Below are 22,591 nucleotides of genomic sequence, written 5' to 3'. Positions count from 1 at the left end.
GTGATCCAGATGGGTGGTCAGCCTTCATGTGATCAGCTCAGCATCTGGAGGCCTCTGACGTTCTAGGGGACTCACTTCCTCCCTTTCATTTGTAGCTCTAGTTTCTGGGTAGCCCAGAAGGAAAATGAGCAACAGAGGCTGCATTGGGCTATGGATTTCAAACCAAGGCTTCAAGCTAGGCCCCTGTATGCAGAGCCCTCTCTGTTTTGTGTGCATGGCATTCTGGCACATGGGGGATTTGGGGGCATAGAAATAGTGAATTGCGGGCCGACCCTGTGGCTCACTCGGGAGAGTGCAGCACTGGGAGCGCAGCAGTGATGGGAGCGCCGAGGCCGTGGGTTCGGATCCTATATAGGGATGGCCGGTGCGCTCACTAGCTGAGCGCAGTGTGGGCGACACCACACCAAGGGTCGCGATCCCCTTACCAGTCACAAAAAAAAAAAAAGAAAAAAAAATAGTGAAGTGCTATAGGAATAATTCAAGGGGAGGTTAGGCCAGTGAGCAGAAGGAGCTGATAAAATTGGAGAGGAGTAATATTTATTCCTGTGGGTTAAAAAGAAGTTGTGATCCTGAAGAAAGTGAATACAAGATATTTTTTGTTCATTCATTCATTCATCCTACTATTTGCCAGGTACTATGTAAGACACTGGTGAAATGATGATGAAAAGGACACCAAAATATAAATTCCCCAGGTAGGGATTTTTAAAAATGTTTGTTTTTTTACTGAAACACAATTGATTATACATAGTTGTAGAGTACAGGGTTGAAAAGCAATACCTGTTTATAATATGTGATGATCAAATCAGGAACATTAGCATATTCATTACAAAACATAATCATGTTTCGTGTCCATTAACCAATTTCTTTCTTTCCTTCCCCTCCCCTTTTCCCATCTCTAGTAACCACAGTTCTGTTCTCTCCTTCTGAAAGTTCAACATATTACTATGATTCTTTCTTTTTCTTTCTTTCCTGCATCCTGAAGTGTTTACCCATTGTTTTTTCTAGGAGTTTTATAGTTTCAGGTCTCAAATTTAAGTCTCTAATTCATTTTGAGTTGATTTTGGTATATGATGAGAAGTATTTGTCTACTTTCATTCTCTACACCTGGATATCCAGTTTTTCCAGCACCATTTGTTGAAGAGGCTACCTTTTCTCCAATGTATGTTCTTGGTGCCTTTGTTGAAGATCAGTTGGCTGAAAGTACATGGGTTGATTTCTGGGTTCTCTATTCTGTTCCATTGGTACATATGTCTTTTTTTATGTCAGTATCATGTTTTTTTCCTGTACTTAAAGGAAAACCTTTCAGCTTTTCTCTGTTTAGTATAGTACTGGCAGTGGGTTTGTCACATGTGGCTTTTTTGTGTTGAGATACTTTCCTTCTATACCTAATTTGCTGAGAGTCTTTATCATGAAGGGATGTTGAATTTGTCAAATGCTTTTTCTGCATCTATTGAAATAATCATATAGTTTTTGTCCTTGATTTTGTTGATGTGGTGTATCATATTTATTGATTTGTGTATGTTGAACCATCCTTGCATCCCTGGGATGAATCCTACTGGATAATGATGTATAATCTTTTTGACATGCTGCTGTACTCTGTGTGTTAATATTTTGTTGAGGATTATTGTGTCTATGTTTATCAAGGATATTGGTCTTTAGTTTTCTTTTTTTGCTGTTGTGTTTTTGTCTGGTTTTGGTATCAATATGATGTTGGCCTCATAGAATGAGTTTGGGAGAATGGCCTCTGTTTCAATTTTCTGGAATACTTTGAAAGGGATTGGTATTAATTCTTTAAAGATTTGGTAGATTTCAGCAGGGAAACCATCGGGTTCTGGGCTTTCTTTGTTGGGAGATTGCTGATTACTGCTTCAATATTGTTGCTTGTTATTGGTATGTTCAGGTTTTCTATTTCTTCTTCGTTCAGTCTGGGTAGTTTGTATGTGTCCAGAAATTTTTTCATTTCCTCCAAATGCATTTGTTGGTTAATAATTGTTCACAATAGTGTCTACTGATTTTTTGTATTTCTGTGGTATTGGTTGTTATGTCTACTTTTTCATTTCTGATTTTTGTTATTTGGGTCCTCTCTTTTCTTTCTTTCTTTTATTTATTTATTTTTGTTGTTGTTGTTGTTGTTAACCTAGCTAATGATTTGTGTATTTTGTTTATCTTCTCAAAAAAAACCTTTTTTTTTTTTATCTTTTGTGTCTTTCTTTGGTCTTTAGTTCATTTAGTCCTCCTGTGATCTTAATTATTTCTTTCCGTCTACTAATTTTGGGATTGGATTGTTCTTGTTTTTGTAGTTCTTTTGGGTGCAATGTTAAGCTATTTATTTGAAGTCTTTCTATTCTTTTGATGTAAGAATTTTTGTGAAAAACTTCCCTCTTAGTACTGATTTTGCAGTATCCCATAGGTTTTGGTAAGTTGTGCTTGTATTTTTATTTGTTTCAAGGAAAGTTTTTGATTTCCTGCTTTATTTCTTCTTTGACCCATTAGTCTTTTGGGAGTATGTTGTTTAATTTCCATGTATTTATATAGTTTCCAAAGGTTTTGTTTGTTCTTAATTTCTAAATTTATTCCATTGTGGTCTGAAAATATGCTTGATGTGATTTCAATATTTTTAATTTTTTTGAGACTTGATTTGTGGCCTAACCTGTGGTCTATACTGAAGAATGATCTGTGTACTGATGAGAATATATATCCTGCAGTTGTTGGATGAAATGTTCTGTAAATGTTTGTCAAGTCTATTTCGTCTAAAGTGTTTTTTAAGGGCCGGCCCCGTGGCGCACTCGGGAGAGTGCAGCGCTTGGGAGCACAGTGGCGCTCCTGCCGTGGGGTTTGGATCCTATATAGGAATAGCTGGTGCGCTCACTGGCTGAGCGCGGTGCGGATGACACCAAGCCAAGGGTTGTGATCCCCTTACTGGTCACAAAAAGACAAAAAAAAAAAAAAAGTGTTGTTTAAATCCAATATTTATCTGCTAATTTTGTGTCTAGATGATCTGTCTAACGCTAAGAGAGGCATGTTAAAGTCCCCAACTATTATTGTTTTAGGGTCTATCTTTCCCTTTAGATCCAGATCCAATAATAATTGCTTTATATATCTGGTTATTCTGGTGTTGTATGTATTTATGTTTATGATTGTTATATCTTCTTGCTGCAGTGATCATTTTATCATTATATTATGTCCTTCTTTTTCTCTCTTTACAGTTTTTGGTTTGAATTCTACTTTATCTGATATAAGTGCAGCAAATTCTGCTCATTTTTTGTTTTCGTTTGTGTGGAATATCTTTTTTCCATCCCTTCACTATTAGTCTATGTGCATCTTTATTGATGAAGTGAATTTCTTGCAGGCAGTGTATGGTTGGGTCTAGTTTCTTAATCCATTCAGCCAGTCTACATCTTTTAAGTCAGGAATTTAATACATTTATATTCAGGGTTGTCATCGAAGGTATTGCTGTTCCTACCATTTTATTAAATTTTTATGGTTATTTTATATCTCTTTTTTTCTTTCTTTCCCTTTATTGTTTGTCATTGCTCTTTGGTGTTTTTTGTAGTGATAAGATACATTTTCTTCCTCTTTCTCATTTGCATGTCTGTTCCACTAGCAGTTTTTATTCTTTCTCATGTATTTATGGTGATACATATTGCTATTTTGATTCCTCATGTAGGACTCCTTAAGGATTTGTTGAAGGTTTGGTCTTGTGATGATAAATTCCCACAGTTTTTCTTCGTCTGGGAAAGATACTATTTCTTCTTCATTTCAGAAGGAAAGCTTTGCTGGGTATAATATTCTTGGCTGGCATTTCTTTCTTCTTTTAGCACTTTTAACATATAATCCCACTGTCTCCTGGCCTGTGGGGTTTCTGTTGAGAAGCCTGCTGTTAGCCTGATGAAAATATCCTTATAGTTGATTTGGTACTTTTCTCTTGCTGTTTTTGGAATTCTTTCTTTGTCTTTGACTTTTGACAATTTGACTATAATGTGTCTCGGGGAGGTGCTTTTTGGGTTGAATCTGTTTGGAGATCTTTGAGCTTCTTGGATCTGGGAGATTGTATCTCTCCCAATACTTGGGAGGTTTTCAGCTATTATTTCATTAAATAGGCTTTTGGTGCCTTTTCCTTTCTCTTTCTTCTCTGGTACATGAATAATAGGGATGTTTGTATGCTTAAGGTTGTCCAATCTCTTAGGCTTTCATCATTTTTTTCTTTTCTTTTCTTTTCTTTTCTTTTTTGGCCCACGTGGGTTATTTCAAAAAGCCTGTCTTTGAAATCAAGAATTCTTTCTTCCACTTGTTCTAGCCTGCTATTTATGATCTCAGTTTTATTTTGTACTTTGTTGAATGAATTCTTCAGTTCCAGGATTTCTGCTTGATTTGTTTTTATTTTTTCTATCTCTCTTTTGAATTTCTTAAACATGCCCTAATTTTTTTTTTTTTTTTTTTTTTACTTCATTGTTATTTCTATCTATTTTTTCTTGCGTCATGCTGAGTTTCCTTAACACTGCTTTTTGGTATTCCTCTTCAGGAAATTCACCAGTTTCCTGTTGTTTGGGATCTGGTATAGGAGACATGTAATCTTCCTTTGGGGGAGTCATGCACCCCTGTTTTTCCATTCTTCTTGTATCTCTTTGTTGATGTCTGGCATCTGCTGGTGTTTTCACTTCTTGTAATTTTTGGAATGGTTTTTAAGGGGAGAGACTCTTTCCTGTAGAAGTGTTCTATATTGATAGTTGGGTTGGGTGTCGTAGACTTAATTCTGGGTGAGTGTGGTAGTAAGTACTGGCTTTCTCCGTGCATCTTCTTCACTGGTGCAGGCAGGCCACTGTGTCAGGCAAGACTCTGGTCTCCTGGGAAATGTGGGCATGGATCTAGGTGGTTTGCACATTCCCTGCATGCTCTCCACTGGTGCTGGTGGGATCACTGTGTCAGACAGAACTCTGAGCTCCCAGGGAAGAAGGATGTGGATCAGCAGAGGAGAGTGGCACAGTCCCTGCTTGCTGTCAGCTGGGGCGAGGGGGAGGGGGCGTTGAATCTGGTGGGGCTCTGAGCTCCCGGGGGAAAGAGGGCATAGGATCCAGGCAACCAGTACAAGGGACTGTTGCAGTCCCTACTTGCTGTCTGCTGGGGTGAGGGGTGGGGGAGGCTTTGAGTTGGGCATGGTTCTGAGTTTCCCCGGCTCCTATCCCAAAATGGGCTGGACCTGAGGGGCATGGAAGTGACTCCATGTGTAATTGCCATCTGGGGAAATATGGTTATGTGGGCTCTTAGCCACTTTATATGATGGGCTCACTGTCCACTAGGGCTGCAGGGTTACTTTGCAGCCTGATTTGCAGGCATCTGCAGTGGGAGTGTTGGCTGCTGTTCCCACTATCCCCCACCTACCTTTTCTCAGGAGTTCAGGATTTCTCCAGTATCCATGCTGGTCCTGGGTGGGAGCTTTCCTTGTCTTTCTAAGTTGCTATCTCAAGTTTCCAGATCTTGGGGGATTTTCTTTACTGTTTAGCTAGAATCTGTTGTTTTCTCCTAGATACTCTACTCTACAGGTGACTAATCTCTACAGAGATTATATCTAACTATTTGTTGCTTTGTACTTTTTTTGCGTTAGAGGCAAGGGCTGCCCGCCATCTTGCCAGGAAGAAAATGCAAGATTCATTGAGGCAAATTGTCCTAACCCAGGGAATGTTCTTCCCTCTACACTAGACCAGGGCTCCCGAAAGAAAGAGGCCAGGTCTTTGTCATACTTGTATCCCCAAGCATTGGCGCATAGTAAGTTTTCTATGAGTATTTGTTTATTGAATTCAAATGGGACTTTTAAAAACTTTTATTTTGAAAGAAATTTCAAACTTACAGAATAGATGTAAGAAAAAATATAGAAAACACCTCTATAGACTTTACCCAGATTCATTATTGTTTGTTAATGTTAGCTTCCTCATTTGCTCTCTGTCCTTCTGTCTTTCTCTCTGCTTCTCTCACTCTCTTTCTCTGTATTCATAACATTATTATTTTTCCTGCATCATTTGAGACTAGGTTGCATATATCATGGCTTTTTACCCTTAAATACTTCAGTGTGTGTTGCTAAGAATAAAAATATTCTTTACTAACTGTATAGTTAACCTCAGTAAATTTAACATAATACAGTCATTACCATCTGTATTCCAATTATTTCAATTATCCCAAAATATTCTTTATAGCTTATTTCCCCTTCCAGTATATGAGCCAGTCTAGAGTCAGACATTGCATTTATTGTCCAGTCTCTTTAGTCTCCTTCAATCTAGAACATTTCCACTGCCCCTCTTTATCTTTTGTGACATTGCCATTTTTGATAAATACAGTCACCAATTCTTCTGTATTGCAATGGGTATATATTCTGGATATGGGTTTTACTTTTTTGCCCACTGTACCTTAGACAGTACATCTCTACAAGGGCTCACTTGGTATTTGACTTATTGTCTTGGGAGCTTGAATTACATCACTTCAGATGAAGAGACCAACTTCATCACAAAGGAGATGACCCCAGGTTCCATGGGTTTTATATGCTGAATCTGCCAGAAATTGCCAATGAATGTTGGAATGGTCTCTTAAAGGGGCAGCTAAAGTGCCAACTTGGAGATGACACCGTGGAGACTCGAGGTGCTCCCCTTGAAGATGCAGTATATACCTTGAATCAATGGCTATTCCAGGATGCTGTGTCTCTGAGAAATATAATACATGGGTCTGGCAACCCAGTGTGGATGTAGAACTGGCTCCTCTCATCATCAACCCCAGGGAAACACTGGGGAATTTTTCCTTCCTGTTCCCACAACTTCAGGTTCTCTCCTGGTTGGTCATTAGGGGCTCCTCCTGCCAGTAGTCCAGCAGGCAGAGGAGTTGCTCTCCTAGGGGTAGTGATTGGCCCTGATCATCATGAGGAGTTAGGGCTGCAGCTACCTAAAGGGGCAGGGAGGGTGTCTTAGTCTGTTTCTGTTGCTGTAACAAGATACCTGAGACTGGGCAATTTTAAAAGAACAGAGATTTACTTCTCGCAAGTCTGCAGGCGAGGAAGTCCAAGATCAAGGTGTCAGCAATTGGTTTCTGGTGAGGGCCTTCTTGCTGCATCCTCACATGGCAGAAGGTGAAAGGGCAAAAAGGGAATGAATGCTGTGTCTGCACCTGGCAGAAGAGTGGAAGAGAGAAAATTCACCCCCACAAGCCGTTTTTATAAGGGCCCTAATCCATTCATGAGGGCCCGTGACATAATCACCTCCCTACCTCTTAATACTATCACAATGTGGATTAAGTTTCTACATGAATTTTGAAGGGGACACCATCATTCAAACCACAGCAGAAGGGTATTCTATAACCCAGGGTGTTACACTTTCCTCTGTGTAACCGAGACGGAGAAAAGAGAAAGAAAGAATTCGCTCAAAATACAGTCAATGAGGCCTGGAGGGACTGCCACCCATCAGGGAAGCAGCTCCGATCCAAAATCAGCCTTTCTTTTTATTGACAAGACAAGGAAGTTTTATAAGAAAAATCAGTGGACTCAATCATCGAAGTAGGACATAAGGACATGGGCAGTGTTACAAAAGTTGTCTGTGGCTAAACATAGCTTAACGATGGAAACTAGTAACATCAGTAAATTAAAGTGACATTCCAAAGTACAATTAGTAAAGGGCTAAATTGGTCAAACTGGCTCATTATCTAAAGTATGACCTCTCCTTAAAAAAAAAGTTAAACTCTTATGATAAAATCTAAATACAATTATCTCTAAAGTTTCCCCCAACAGACAGCTTGCTCCTAGCAAATATCTTTTCCACAACTTTCCATTCAGCAATTCTTAAAATCTCTTAACCGAACCAGTATGACAACTGCCTGTCATCTCTAAAATAATTAAAGTACACAGTCCCGTACCTAACCAGTGATTAAGAGTTGATTACGTGGGCTTTGGCCACACTATCTATGGGCTGTGGCCCCCTGCCCGAGGGCTTTTGCCCCATACATGCACTTACCTAAAAACCTTATTCTAAAATCAAATGAGAACCACGATTTCTAACCCACTACACCAGGGGATTCCTTGGGAACATCTTGGTGCTTCCATACCATTGATTATTGAAAGCAAACAATAGCAACAACCACAGCCTGACTAGGGCATGTTACCCAGAGCTCAGATCCCTCCAGGGATGAATGTCTGGGTCACCCACCATGCAAGCAAACTGGAGCAACAGAAATGCTGACCAAGGATGGGAGGAATCTAGGATGAGTGGTAGAAAAGGGAGAAGATGAGTATTGTTTAGCTTTGAAAACAACTTCCACAATCAGGTTGTAGCTTGTCTCACTAACACTCCCATTGCAAGCCTTTTTTTTCATTATTATTATTATTTTTTAAAAGATGACTGGTACGGGATCTTAACCCTTGGCTTGGTGTTGTCAGCACCACGCTCAGCCAGTGAACGAACTGGACATCCCTGTATAGGATCCAAACCCATGGCCTTGGTGTTATCAGCACCGCACTCTCCCGAGTAAGCCACGGGCCCGCCCTTTTTTCATTTTTTTTTTTTTTCATGTGACCGGTAAGGGGATCACAACCCTTGGCTTGGTGTCGTCCACACCGCGCTCAGCCAGTGAGCACACCAGCCATCCCTATATAGGATCCGAACCCGTGGCGGGAGGCCGCTGCGCTCCCAGCGCCGCACTCTCCCAAGTGAGCCATGGGGCTGGCCCCTTTTTTCATTATTTTTAATTGTGAGTGGCCACTACCTTGAAGGACACATTTAACCTAACATGTGGGAGAGTATATTTGAGCTGAGGCCACACCTATATCCTCTCGCATTTCTCTACACACCAAAGGCTGCTTACTGTGAATGACTGTGACTCTCTGCCTGAAGATGTCTTTCTGGTTTGGGGAGCACATTTAGCCTGCTTTCAAGGCAATCTGGAAGTGTTAGAGATTTAATGACCCTGGGAGCAGCTCTGAACTCAGGACAGATGGGGTGTTGGTGGAAAAACACCTGCTTTCTTGCTCCCCACTCTCTGCTAGAGTACCTGTCAGCTTCAGTTGCTCTCAGTGGTAACTGCCTTGAACTTTATTGATTTCTTTCCTGTAGAGCTAGGGCTAGGGTCTGGAGCTCACAGACCCCTCAAGCCCATTCACAAACCCTTCACATGCAGGTCTATGGGCTAGGTAACCAGCAAAAAGTTCTTCAGAGCCTTGGTTGAAGAAGGAATAGTCTTTATTCAGCACACACAACACTATGAGCTAAGCAGGACAAAGAGAAACTCAGAAACTTAACTGCTACTGGCGAAGTCCAAAGAAAAATAGGGCAGCTGCCAGCAGAGTAAACATGCTCTATTTTTAGACTCGAGTTCTACCAGCCAGCTCTGCATCACAAAGTAGCAACAAAACTAAAAAGATACATGGGTGCATATGCACAGTAACTCCACTCACACACAACTTGTTTACAAGAAATGTGCTGCACCACACCCAACCAGACCTGAGCCAAGGGAGCCTTATTAAACTATTCTATTTTTCCCACATTTCCTAACTGAAGAAAAGTCTCAATTTCTTTGTTTTTATTTGTTCAGGGAGATTTTAAAGTACATACATTTTTATCTCCAAAGTTTTTATATCTCTTGAGTATAGGAACCCATTTTTGATTGAGAAAATTTGCTAAGTATAAGAAAGTACAAAAATATTTTCTGGATCTCTCTTCATCTGGCCATTTCTTTACCTTTGACTGCCGACACAATCCTGTTTGACAATGGAGAGAAAGGATTTCCCTCTTGTTTAATGCAAGCTCTTCAGACATCCTAAGAATTTTATTTTCTCTCTCTCTCTCATGTGACAAAAGGGTTTACGTGTGCGTGGGAGGGCGGGATGTGGTGGGTACTGTATCAGTGAGGGTTCAGTTGAAGTAGCCAGAAACCATTCCAACTAGTTTAAGCAGAAAGAGATTTGCCATGAGATTGTAGGTAGTTTACAAAAAAGTATTTGTGGGGAGTAGAGGAGCAGAACTTAGGCCAAGCCCCCAGAGTCTCACTGTCTCCACAGAGACCAGGAAAGTCGCTGCTTCTGCCACAGGTTAAATCTGAACCAGGGAGCTCCTCACTAAGGAGCATTGGTCATGATCTGTGACAGCAAAATGGATGCCCCCCTCTTCCTTCTCTCTTTGTAACTGGTTCTGCATTTATGTCTGGCGTAGATGCACTGGATTGGTTAACCTAAATCACACTCAGGACTCTAAATGGAGGAGAGTCTGAGAAATGATGCAGTTTTTGACACTTGAGCCTCTGTAAAGCAGGAAGGCACAGCAAGAATCTGGATGGATGTCAGCTGAGCCAGCCTGTAGCACCTGCCAGAGGTGGGAGGGGTTTCTTTACTGCCTTGGCCTTTGTCAAGAGGAGAAAACCCTCCGGATGAATTCAGAGAGACATCCCCATTTCTCAGAACTTCTCTGTAGTTCTTTCTTTTGGCACACTATTCAGTTCTGCCTGCCCCTCACTCCCTGTTGTCTAGCAGTCTTGGCTTTTGAGATTTAACTCTCTCCTGCCCTCTTCTTTGTGAAGGTTACATTAGCACTCTAGTTTTAAAAGCTCTGGTAATTCATTGTAGCTATTTCCCAATCCATAAGAGAAACTACCCGAAAGGTGGTGTCTACCCAACACGATAATGGCAAAAAAGCAGTTCTCTAATCCTATAAGCACTATATCCTTCTGCTACTGCTTTTTTATTTCTCACCATTCTATTCCTGGGACAGGCTGAGCTCTGTCTAACAATAACACCACATGGCATTCTGCCTCTAAGTCTACCTCTGGTCGGCTCTATGTTTTTCTCTCTCCTGGTGCAGCTGACTGTCGGGTACTTTTGAAATAGGATCAACAACACATGCTGCTAACTGGCACCAGGACACAGTCACACATACGTAATGTGTGTGGTCTAGCCACCTTTTTCCACTATGGCATCTGGGCACAAACCTTCCAAGACGGCCCTAGCACAGTCCTTGGCAGCCAATGGGGTGAAGATGGGCTCTGACAATAGCCCTGTGGGATCCGGGGAGGGACAGCGGGAGGTTGCAGTGGTGCCCAAACCCAGCAGTCATCTCACCCTTTCTCTTCAAGTGTGAAAATGGCCAGCAAGCTGAGCTGGCCCTGCGTTTGCATCACTTTGTTGGGAGGTAAGGAGCAGGGGGTTTTCATGGACTCCTGTGACTGTCAGCTCCAGGTTGTCCTGAAGAGCAAGCAGCACTGTCCTTCCTGAGCTCTTTGCCAGACACAGATTTAATCTTGGGAGAAGGAGGGATGGGTGCATGCATTAGACAGCAGGGTGTGATTGGTTGAGTCACACTGCCTTTCAGTGTCCTGATTCCTCAACCTGAATTTGTTTTTACTGCGTGCATCAATCAGGGTACTGGCAGGAAACAGATGGAACACTCCAACGCAGTAAATGCAGAGAGTTAATTAAAGGGATTTTATTTATTTTAAGATGGTAAGGAAGACTTTATTCATGTCAGAGAAAGGCTTTTCTAAAACCCATTTTTTTTAAAGTGGGTTTTTTTAGTAGGGGAGAACAATCACACTCAACCCCAGATACAGCAAGGATGAGTGATTTATAACTAAGGAGCAGGGTTGGGGGTCAGTAGATGGAAAACTACTAAGAGGAGACATCAAGGCTAGGGGGATTCTTGCTAAACCCATTCAACAGGATTCTTACTGAAGGCAAGCCAGGGTGATAAGACATCCAAGGTGGGGGAAGGGAATTTAGTCAGATATCAAGAGTGGGGTATTTTTGCTAAACGGACTGAGCAGAATTCTTGCTAAAACTGGACTCAACATGCCAAGGACAGAGCCCAAGTTCAGAGCCGTGAGGGCTTTGAGGAACCCAGCTAGAGTTGGGTCAAGGAGAGAGTTTGTCAGTTTCTTCTCTTGTGTCTCTTCTTTCCCTTAACAACATGAGTTTATTTTCTTCTTCGGTCACCTTTTGTTCATTAAGGATCAGCTGAACCATCTGGTGAGACTTGGTGGTGGAGGACATTTGCTAGCTGATGCTAGCAGTCAGGCATTTAATGAGAGAATCTCATACTTCAACAGACTGTCATTCAAAGCGCTGGCTCAAGAGTTGAACTCACAAATGGATTCCTGATTAATCAGCCAGGAATGAACACAAAGACTTCAAAAGTGCACATTTACGGTTCTGAGAGAGAGGTTTGGGGATCCTATGATGGTTCTGATCCTATCCAAGTCGCTAGAGCCATAACTGTTAAAGAAAAAAAGTCTGATGACACTTATTACAGATAATAAGGAAGACTTTATTCAAGAGAAGCTACTACAGTGGGATTCTGCAGTAGGGGAATATGATCAGCTTAAACTCCCAAAAGGACTTTTTATAAGTGTCGGGGTGCAGTTAGGGCCAATCTGGTCAGGGACCAGAGAGCAGGGGAGCCCATATGGACCCTACATAGGTCAGCCCCTGGGGTACCGATGAAGGGCAGAAAGTGGATGTGGAGAAACAAATAGAAAATCACGAGCAATTATAGTAGAAATGAATATACCTCACTATACCTGGACACAAGAAATGCCTCATTGTTTTATTTTTCTAAATCAAGATAGAACTGGCTCAAGTTGCCATTATCATAGCAGATCGCAAAACAAATATCTATCATGAGGAGGCTCCCCCATGTGAGACTTGGTGGTATAAAAATCCTGGATATTATGTGAATACGGAAAAATATGGAAGGGGCTTTCCCTCAGCTCAAGATCTGTGGTGGACCCCTTGTTTTTGCCAGCATGCTCCCTTCTGTTAGTAAATAGCCCCTCATGTTCATGTGGGAAATGACTCCTCCTCAGTTGTATATAGAGTGGTAGGATTGTCAATTAAGTGTCCTGCCCTTCCCGGGCCAATAGGTGGGCGAGCAACCCGGCCAAGCCAATCATACTATTTTTCCAGGAGTTTTAATTGGAGCTGAGTGCTTGACACCTGGACAGAAAATTGGTGGAACCTGATGCGTCCCCACAGTGGAATCTCCAAGAGAGAGGACATCATGGTTATCTAGATCTCCTGCACTTCTCTGATCTCCTTCCTTTCTGAGGTCTGGTGTTCCATTTTCTCCTTGATTCTGTGAGGTACTCTTTTTCCTTTTGATGGCCAGAGTTGTTTTTGTTACTTATGATGAAAGCACACTGATAGGTACCCCATTGCTGCCACGGCTGTGCCTGCCACATGGTACCCTTGTTGTCCTGATCTCTAGACAGCTGCAATGATCGCAGGGAGCTCCTCACAGAGATCTTGCCCCAAGCACAAGCTTGGCCAGAGGAAACCCTTGCTACAGTTCAAAAATGCTGTAGGCTTCGTGATCAGCCTCCCTGACATTCCTTCTCCAGGGAGCCACGTGGGGACAGAGGGCAAGTCCCCACCACTTGTGGAACACACTACTATCCTTTTCCCTCTTTCCTGTCTTGAGGAATCTCTGTTATCTCCTGGGTTAGGCCAATTTCCTCTCTTCCAATTTTCAGAGCTCTCCCCTTTCTGGAAAAGTCACCTTTCTTCCCTTGGTAGCCTACAATTTTGAAAACAGAATCTGTTGATTCCTCTCAAGCAAGATAAGTCCTAATTTCTAGGGCTCAGAGGCCTTGGACTCTCTTCTTCAATGGGAGATTGGTGGGAAAATACATTATTCTCTTGTGAGGAAACTTCAGTACAAGTAGAAAACCGAACAAAAATGAAATATAGTTAATTTCTTAATTAGATTATCCTGTAACAAGACTTTCTGTATCATTGGACAAAAGAGACCTAAACTTGCAAGTTTCTGTGGGATCTGCCCCTCTGCAATGTATTACATTCACGATCTATATATCCATATCTGTATCTATTATGAATGTAATTTATTACTAAGCTATAAGGGGTTTTTGTGCATGGAAACAAATTATATTTGCCCATAATTGAAGATGTGTCATTATGTATAAACGGTATTTCTCTTGGAAGTGCTGGCAAAATGAATGAAATACTGTCTATAATAAATGAATCCCTACTGACTCACTAACATTGATCTTTAATGATCTTAATCGACATAGCTGAGTCAAAATAATTAAGACTAAAATTCACTGTTTTACTGTGCCTTCTCCCACCTGCCCACCTGTCACACTCACTCTCCTACTCGTGTGAGCCTCTCTTTGCCTGGGTAACCTCCATCTGGCCAGCCTTTCACCCTTCCATGTTTTTTCATGTCTGAGTTATATCTCTCCACCTGTAAGGCATTTTTTTAAGATTGATGGGGATTTTTCCTTTATACAATATGAATATACACTATGAATCTAAATACATGTTCACCCTCTCTTTCACTAATGTGCATTTATGTTTACTTACCTATCACCTGTCTATCCCTATCTGTCAATCATCTATCATCTCTATACTTATATAAGCAAAAAGTTTGTTCAAGTGCTAAAACCTAATTATGAGTAATAACCCATGTGCACATAAGCCAAAGGAGCCTCCTTAAGGAGAGAAAATTTTTTAACACTTCATATGCCAATTTGCATCTATAAATGTTGGACAAACAGGAATCATTTTCTCTAATTTACTTTTTGAGAACCAGGACTTGAAATTACCTTTAATAATGTAATGGTAACAGATTGGAACTCTATATTGACAAAGGGAGCGTGAGGGTACAAAGGGCACAATATCAAAGTTAAATAAAGTTGACCTAGGAAGAATTTACTGTCATAAAAGTTAACAATAATTCTGGTTGGCTGGAAGATAGGAAAATTTCTTGAATTGCTGACAATTTGAGTCAGTATTAGGAGAAGACAAGGCTCTGTTGTGATTTATGATTATGAATCATAAACTGTCAAATTTCAATGTGAAAGAAGGAGAGAAAAAATTAGTTATGTTTATGTTTTATGTCCCAGGAAGCAAAATGATTTCAGTTTCTTTGTGGTTTATGTCACGCAAGTCCCTTTCAAACAATGCCTATGAATTTATACAAATACAGGAGTTGATGAGACTCATGAGAAAAGACTTCTAGATACAAACAAACAAACGAGTACTTTTTTATTACAGTCAGGTCACAGAGTCTGAAATCCCATCTGAGAAAATTATTTGGGGTTATGTGTTATCCATTTTTTCACGTGTTTGCTAATTTAGCAAGCCTTTATTGGCATCAACATCTTCAGGGCACAGCAGGAGAACATAAAAATACAGAAGACTTGATTCTGTTAAAGGGTGTACAGCATGGTGAGCTATATAGGCATGTTTATCAGTTAACTATGCATGCCAAAATAGAGTGTGCTCTAAGAGGATATAAACACAGTGATGAAGAAAGGAGCTCGAGGTAGAGTGATTCACTCCCATGGAAAGAGCATCTACATGGGTCCTAATGCTGTTCACCTGCATAGGGACATAGAGAGCTCTGGAGTCCAAGGGGAGGAGCACTGGACATACATCGCCCTTGGCATAACTTTGCTTAGGATTGGTCCTGTGTATTAGTCAGGATTATTCAGAGAAACAGAACCAACAGGGGGCAGAGAGAGAGATTTATTATGGGAATTGGCTCATGCGATTATGAAAGTCAAGGAGTCCCACCACCTGCCATCTGCAAATTGGAGAACCAGGAAACCTGGTGGTGTAATTCAGTCCAAGTCCTAAGGCCCTAGAACCAGGAGCTCAGATGTTCAAAAGAAAGAGAGGACGGATGTCCCCGGCTCAAGCAGAGAAAGAGAATTCACCCTTTTTTCACCTTTTTGTTCTGTTCAGGCCCTTGACAGATTGTACGATGCTCTCCCCCATTGGTGAGAGCGGATCTTTACTCAGTCTGCTGATTCAAATGTCTTCTGGAAGCATCCTCACAGACACACCCAGAGCTAACCAGATGGTTTCACCAGCTATCTGGGCATCCCTTAGGCCAGTCAAGTTGACACATAAAATTAATAATCACATACTGTTTACAAAATCACAAGTGGAATATAAACTCATTGTGAGCACACACCTTGATGTTTTAATGCTGGCCTTCTCAGACGGATTTTGTGAAACCTCACCATGTTTTTGGAGCTTCACACTCCAGAAGTGGGGGTGTTAGCAGGCAGTCCAACTAATCAAGTGGGCAGTTTGCTCCATCACCTCTCTCTCTCAGTGGGCCCTTCTCCCTGCTTCCAGAACCTTTCTGAATTCACCCTGCAGGCACCTTTCTTCTGCTCCTGCTTCTTAGACTTGTTCTCCCCTCCTTAAGATGTCAGTGGACCAGCCAGCGAGGAACCTGGGAAAGTTAGCCCCCCTTACAGACAGCTTTCATTTCAGTTCATTGGTGCCAGCCCCACTGACAGATATTATAACTAACTATGCCTTCTGCCTACTAATGTGCCCTTAGAATTGCCCTGTCAGTACAGGAATCCATACACCCCCCCCCCCAAAAAAAAGAGGGAAGGGGTAGCAAATCAAAAAGAAAAATCAATTATAAATGTTCTAATAAGCCCATTGCCAAGTGTGTATCAGGACATCAATGGCTTTAAATTCTGGGCCTGCAGGCCAGTGCTTTTTTTGTATTTGGATTAAAAAGTCAGATTTGGATACTGGGAATAGGAAGGGGTCTGAAGCACAGCACTGAATGGTAAAGCAGCAGAAAGGCTGCTGAATTTCCACACTACTGGCCAAGGCCGATGATTCGGCATTCTCCCATCCCCCCAACCCACTCCAGAGACTGATAGATGCACTTGGTCCTCTGTTCCTTCAAGGTTAAAATGTAGGAAACCATCATGGACTCAACTCCCTGCTGGCAGTCCTGACTCCTGCCTGCTGTTCAAGGTGGTAACAAGGATTTGTCCCAGGCAGGGAGCCAACACACCACCTGACTGCTGGTTGCCCTTGCCCAGAGATCTCAGGTTCCCTCCCTATGCTGGGTGGCCATGGTGTTCCCGGGAAGAAGCAGTTGCATGACCCAGCATGTAAATGAGGGCCTTGGAATGGACTTTTGAGGTTGTTAGTGCTGTTCCTTTGCAGGTCCTAAAAGGAGGGCTAATCATGCTTATTAAACTCTTTAGAAAGTGTGCAAGCCTGGGAATGGCTTTATAAGGCTGTTAGGAGCAGATTATTGGGACATAACGAGATGTGTTTGGTCACTTTGGTGGAAAAATGAGAGGTATAGGTAGATTTTATATAAAATTAGTCTTTATCTTAATCACATTTCATCCATATATTCAACACCTACTCCCCAACAGCAACTATAGACTAAATAGACAAAATTAGTAATTAAAGTAGAATACACAATATGTATACATTTTCACTCACTCAATGTGAACAAATGGTGCAGAGAAACATTAATAGTTAGTGCAATAGCATGGGTAAGACTATTTCACAATAAATGGCTAGAAGAGTCTGAAATTTACCATCTAGTTATTGACCTTTTGGGCATTTGGTATTAATTATTTTATGTTGAACATTCTCTGCATTTTTTTTCAGGATCTAATTAGGCTGCACTTATGTTTCCATTTGGGAAGTCTAATGTGGGGAAAGGAATTTACCTTTGGACATTCTGTAATTAATTCTTTTTTAGCTCTTATTCTAGCAAAAATAGAGAGTGAAGATATCCCTACTGTTTTCCTGTTAGCTCCTAAACTATCTTTTGTTTGTGCCTTGAGACAGGCTGAGGGTGTCCTAGACCCCTCTTGTTAGCAACCAAGAGAAAGACTGAGGTGCTGGCTGCCAGCAGCTGGTGTGACTATTTCTCAAGAAGAAACACAATATTTAAATTGCACGTTCACACTAGGCCTGCCCAGAGGCAGCCTTGGGAGAAATAATTACTAAGACAGGAATTAATAGATGAAAGAAGAAGGAGCAAACACAGAAATAAAGCACTGCAGCCACTATTTCATGAGCTGGTGGAATAATGTTTAGGAGAGAATGGCAAGAGCTACATTACATTTTTTCTCTTGGATTATTTATATTTCTAGGTTAATTCCCCTCCCCCACCTTACCTTTGGTTTCTATACTACACGACTTGAGTAATTCTGTCTCTAAAAATGTTCTGGGATGGAAAATATTTCTATATTGCATGTAGGTTCATTTATTAACTAACTAGTTTCCCCTTTGATATTTTTAGTAATCAAGTAAAATCAGTAATTAAGTAAAATTCTTCTTGGGAACTTTAATGGATATATCATATTTAGTACATTTCTATGAAATGCTAATCTTTTGATATTAGTGAATATTGTAAATATTTAAAAATTTTAAAACATTTTTTAAATAGCAAGTCAGTGTGGATTTGCTTGTGGTCATAAAAGCCAGACTTTTGGAAATAACTTCTGAGATTCATTTCCAAGCCCCCTTAAACCCTCTTTTATATCACAACACATTGCTAGGGAATGTTCGGTCTTGATACTCCTGTGAGGGAGAAGTTGGACATACATCTGGAAAAACAGAGACACAGAGAGTCACAATTTAGGGATTTGTCTTCCCAACTACGTAGCAATGATGAGCGATAGACCCCACACTTTCTTTGGTCCTAGCTCTTTGCTTGGCCTTTCTGTCTTGACACTAGCTCAGGGCAATGAATTAAAATGCAAACTTCATGTTTGGGTCATACATGTTCAGCTCATTGCCCTGATATGGCCCCCTTTACTCCATGGGATGGTGTGGATTTAGCATCAGTTGTCAGGTGCAGGAAGTTTTCCTTCTGGCTGATGCTCCACTGCCAATCGTGCAAGGAGGCCCAGAGCTCTCTGATCTTTGGGGTTATTATGTGGCTGGCTGATGCCTATTTTCTAGGGTAATCATTGATTTTACACCAATGAATGTACTGTATAGTTTTCTGTTTGCAGAGTTATGCATTGCTTTAAATAATCATCGTGCAAAAAAATCAAAATTTACAAAAAGAAAATCTAGTGGTCACATATGTTATAAAGATATCAGTTTTCAAAAAATATTTATCATAGTATTCTTTTTTTTTTAGAGTGGAATCCTTATCTTTTTTTTTTTCAAATTTATTTACTGTTTCTTTTATCATTTAAAACCAGTGTTACTCTCTTGTTTGGATTTTCTATTTTATTTGTTTGAATTTTTATAAAGGATAGGTTACTTTTACAAATATATATTGAGACAATCATCTATATAATTCAAGCCAAAAACTACGTTGAAATCTTCACAAAATTGAAGCAAAAGTTTACTTGAATCCATATTATCACTTCACCTGTGAAATATCTTATTCAAGTGTTTACAAACAGTTCTGGAAACTTTTTAAAGTTATTAATGATAAAAACAAATCACAAAATAATTTTGGCCAGGTTTCAGCCATGTTAACAATTCTATTTTTTTAATAAACTTTTATTTTAGAACAGTTTTAGATTTACAGAAAAACTGCAAAAAAGGAAAAAAACATGCAAAGAGCTCCCATTTATTCTGCACATAGTTTCTCCTATTATTAATATCTTACAGCTTATGGTGCAGTTATCACAACTAATGAACCAATATTAATACATAACCACTGAAGTCCATACTTCATTAAAATTCCCTTAGTTTTTCTCTAATGTCTTTTTTCTCTTCCAGGGTCCCATCCAGTTAACCACGTTACACATAGTCATCACGTCTCCTTAGGCTACTTTCGGCTGTGACGCTTTCTCAGATTTTCATTGTGTTTAATGACCTTGACAGTTTTGAGAAGTGCTGCTGAGTTCATTTTACAGAATTTCCCTCAATTGCAATTTATTTGATGTTTTTCTTATGTTCAGCCCGGGGTTATGGGTTTGGGGGAGGAAGACCACAGATGTGAAGAGACATTTTCATAATATTGTATTAAGGGTACATACTACCAGTGTGACCTATCACCATTGACTACAACCTTGAACCTGGCTGAGGTAGAGTTTGTCAGGCATAGCATTTTTTCAATGGCAAATGTCCATTGCATATTTAAAAGACAATAAGGAAATTAATTGACGTGCTACCTGTTAGGAATGCAGTTTATACTTGAAACATATTATATCCATGATATTAACTTGGGGTAGTGAGAGGTTGAATTGACATGAAATGAACCAAAACTTAACAAAATATTTGAATTTCTGATAAGGTTAAAATTCAATTGGTTTTTTAATATTGGAAAACACAAAAATTGTTTCTAAGTATTTGGAATCCTATACTGTAATAAAGTATGGGATTTTTTATCACTGAAAAACAAAGTTTATTGTAATTATTCATTAAAATATTTGGATACTTTTTCATGCTAGAATCACAGAGATATGTTAGAATTAAAACCTAAATGGATAAGTTTACCTTTTACCTCTTCTTACCTGTGTGCCTATTATTTGTAGGAAATAATAGGGAATAGAGAAACTGACAAACGTTGGGAAAACAGTCGGGTAATCAAGGAGATTAAAAGAAATTATAAGTCATATGCTTTATAATACGACATGAAACATTGTCTGCATAAAAGTAGTTGTTGATAATTGGAATTCCCGTCAATTAATCCAGACTCAATCATTAATCAATGTTAAATACACAAATCAATAAAACATATTCACAGCGGTCAATTTCAAATATGTCAGCAAAGAATTTTCTCATCTTTCTTATTTTTCAGGCTGGCTAAACTATTAGCATTTGCTTTTTTTTGCTATCTGCTATATCAATCATTGGCCTATATCCATGAGAAGGCAATAAGCCCAGTAGAACAATACATCCAATATTTTTAGGGCTATCCCTGGAGATTAACTTTATTTAATCACTGAAAAAAGAAATTCTGTAGTGAAGTATATTAACAGGATGACGTAACTAAAATGCATCTGTCTGATGAAGTATTTAATAAAATTCAGCATCAATTCCCAACTGAACCCTTGAAAAGTAGGAATAAAAAATTCTTCCTCAATCTGATAAAAGTCCACTTAATATCACAGATAAATATTATACTGAATTTAGATATTTCAGAGTGATTCACCCTTACCCTGATACAAAGCATAAGTGTGTTTTCATTGAAAACAGTTACTCATTGAGCATCTATTTCCTAATGCTGAGGGTTCAGTAGTGAGAAAAACAGGCAGAAATCCTTGCTCTCTGATGCTTATATTTTAGTTTGGTGATGTGTGTGGAAAAAAGGTAGGGAGATGGGAAATACAAGTAATATATGCTCATATAGAATATCTGAAAAGTATAGTGAAGAAACATGGAACAGGAAAGGCTTAGAGAGCATAAAGCAGAAGGATGCCCTTTGAATAGGGGAGTCAGAGAAGAACTCAATGAGAATCTGACTTTTGAGCAAACACCTGGAGGAGGTGAGGGGGCGAGCCATGTGGATACCCAGGGAAAGGCTTTCCAGGCAGAGGAAGCAGCAAGTGCAAAGGCCCTGAGGCAGGAGAATATCTAGTATGTTCAGGGAATAGCAGTGAGTCTCCTGTGGCTGCAAAGAGGTGAATAAGGGGCAGAATAGTAGGAGATAAAGTCAGTCAGATGGAGGAGGCAGACCATATAGGACTTTGTAGGGGATGGTTAGGACTTTGGAAGGTCTTGAGCAGAAGTGTGACAATACCTAAGTGCTGAGAGATTGCTCTGGCTGCTGTTTTGGAGTGTGGTTAGGAACCCATCACAATAATCCACGTGAGAGTGGATGCTGGCCAGGAGCAGGGTGCTGCAGCAGAGATGGTGAGAAGGGGTGGGATTCTGGAGCTGTTTTGAAGGGGAAGCCTGCAGGTTTTGCTGACAAATGTGGGATGTGAGTTTCTTCTTGGCGTGAGCAGAAGGAAGGATGGAGGGAGACTTTCGCAATAACTATTTTATAGAGATTTATATTTTCTTGTCTGCATGATAAAGTACAGAAAAGAATGAGATTTAAAAGGAGCACTATTAGAAGACTAAATGATTTTAAGCTTCAAAGAGCTGAAATAATCAGCCAAAAGGCTTTTAGAGACAATAGAAGAATAAAGAAAAACTGCTAGTCAAAAGATCCAATAGCATAAATCAGTTCAATACTCAAATTCCTGTATTAGCCAGCTAAAAATATAATAATAAAATACTTCCAATTTATGATATCTACAAAATTGAATTTTGTGTTAATTAAACTTGTGTGAGGGTATATGATACCCATCAAAAAGTTCTACCAAATTTTAATGGTGAAAAAAGACTTGAGTACCTAAAGAGCTGTATCTTACTCCTGGACAGGAAGACCAAATGGAAGTGGCAATTATTTCTGGTTTAATTTGTAGTTTTAAGATAACTTCAGTTAAAATACTAATACCATTGGCATTTTATAGAATTCAAAATAGTTGATTCTGCAGTATACTTGGAAAGTTAGACAAGAGTATTAGAGTACTAACGAAGAAATAATAATTATCTCACAAAATAAACTGTTTTAAAAAACACCACCAATAACCAAGCCATTGTAACACTGAGTTAGGAGGAGAAATATAGATCATCAAAATAAAATAGATCATCTATTAATAATTTTAAGTACATATGAAAATATATAGCAAACAAGTATAATAAAATTATTTAAAACGTAGTTATTTTATACATGCTGCTGGAGTAACTTCAATATGGCAAAACCAGATTTACTTCAAAAAATTACAATAAAAAATTAAATCATATACAAAGAGATTGTTTGTTTAAGCAAACAGGGAAGCCAGTTTAGATTTTTGAAGAAGTTATGAAAAAAATGGG

The 22,591-nt window shown here is 39.8% G+C and overlaps 1 long non-coding RNA gene across 1 annotated transcript; it reads left to right on the top strand.

The window, feature by feature from the left end:
* The first annotated feature begins 11,036 nt into the window (after nucleotides 1-11,036).
* Nucleotides 11,037-19,997, top strand: LOC134379580 (uncharacterized). Its single transcript, XR_010023806.1, has 3 exons — nucleotides 11,037-11,147; nucleotides 12,917-13,058; nucleotides 19,499-19,997. It is a non-coding gene; the product is annotated as an uncharacterized LOC134379580 (long non-coding RNA).
* Nucleotides 19,998-22,591: the final 2,594 nt, after the last annotated feature.

This window comes from Cynocephalus volans, chromosome 6 (assembly GCF_027409185.1).
Source record: "Cynocephalus volans isolate mCynVol1 chromosome 6, mCynVol1.pri, whole genome shotgun sequence".
In the NCBI taxonomy this organism is placed as follows: Eukaryota; Metazoa; Chordata; class Mammalia; order Dermoptera; family Cynocephalidae; genus Cynocephalus; species Cynocephalus volans.
The sequence above is the reverse complement of the archived record's forward strand: the minus strand, read 5'-3'. Positions and strand labels throughout refer to the sequence as shown.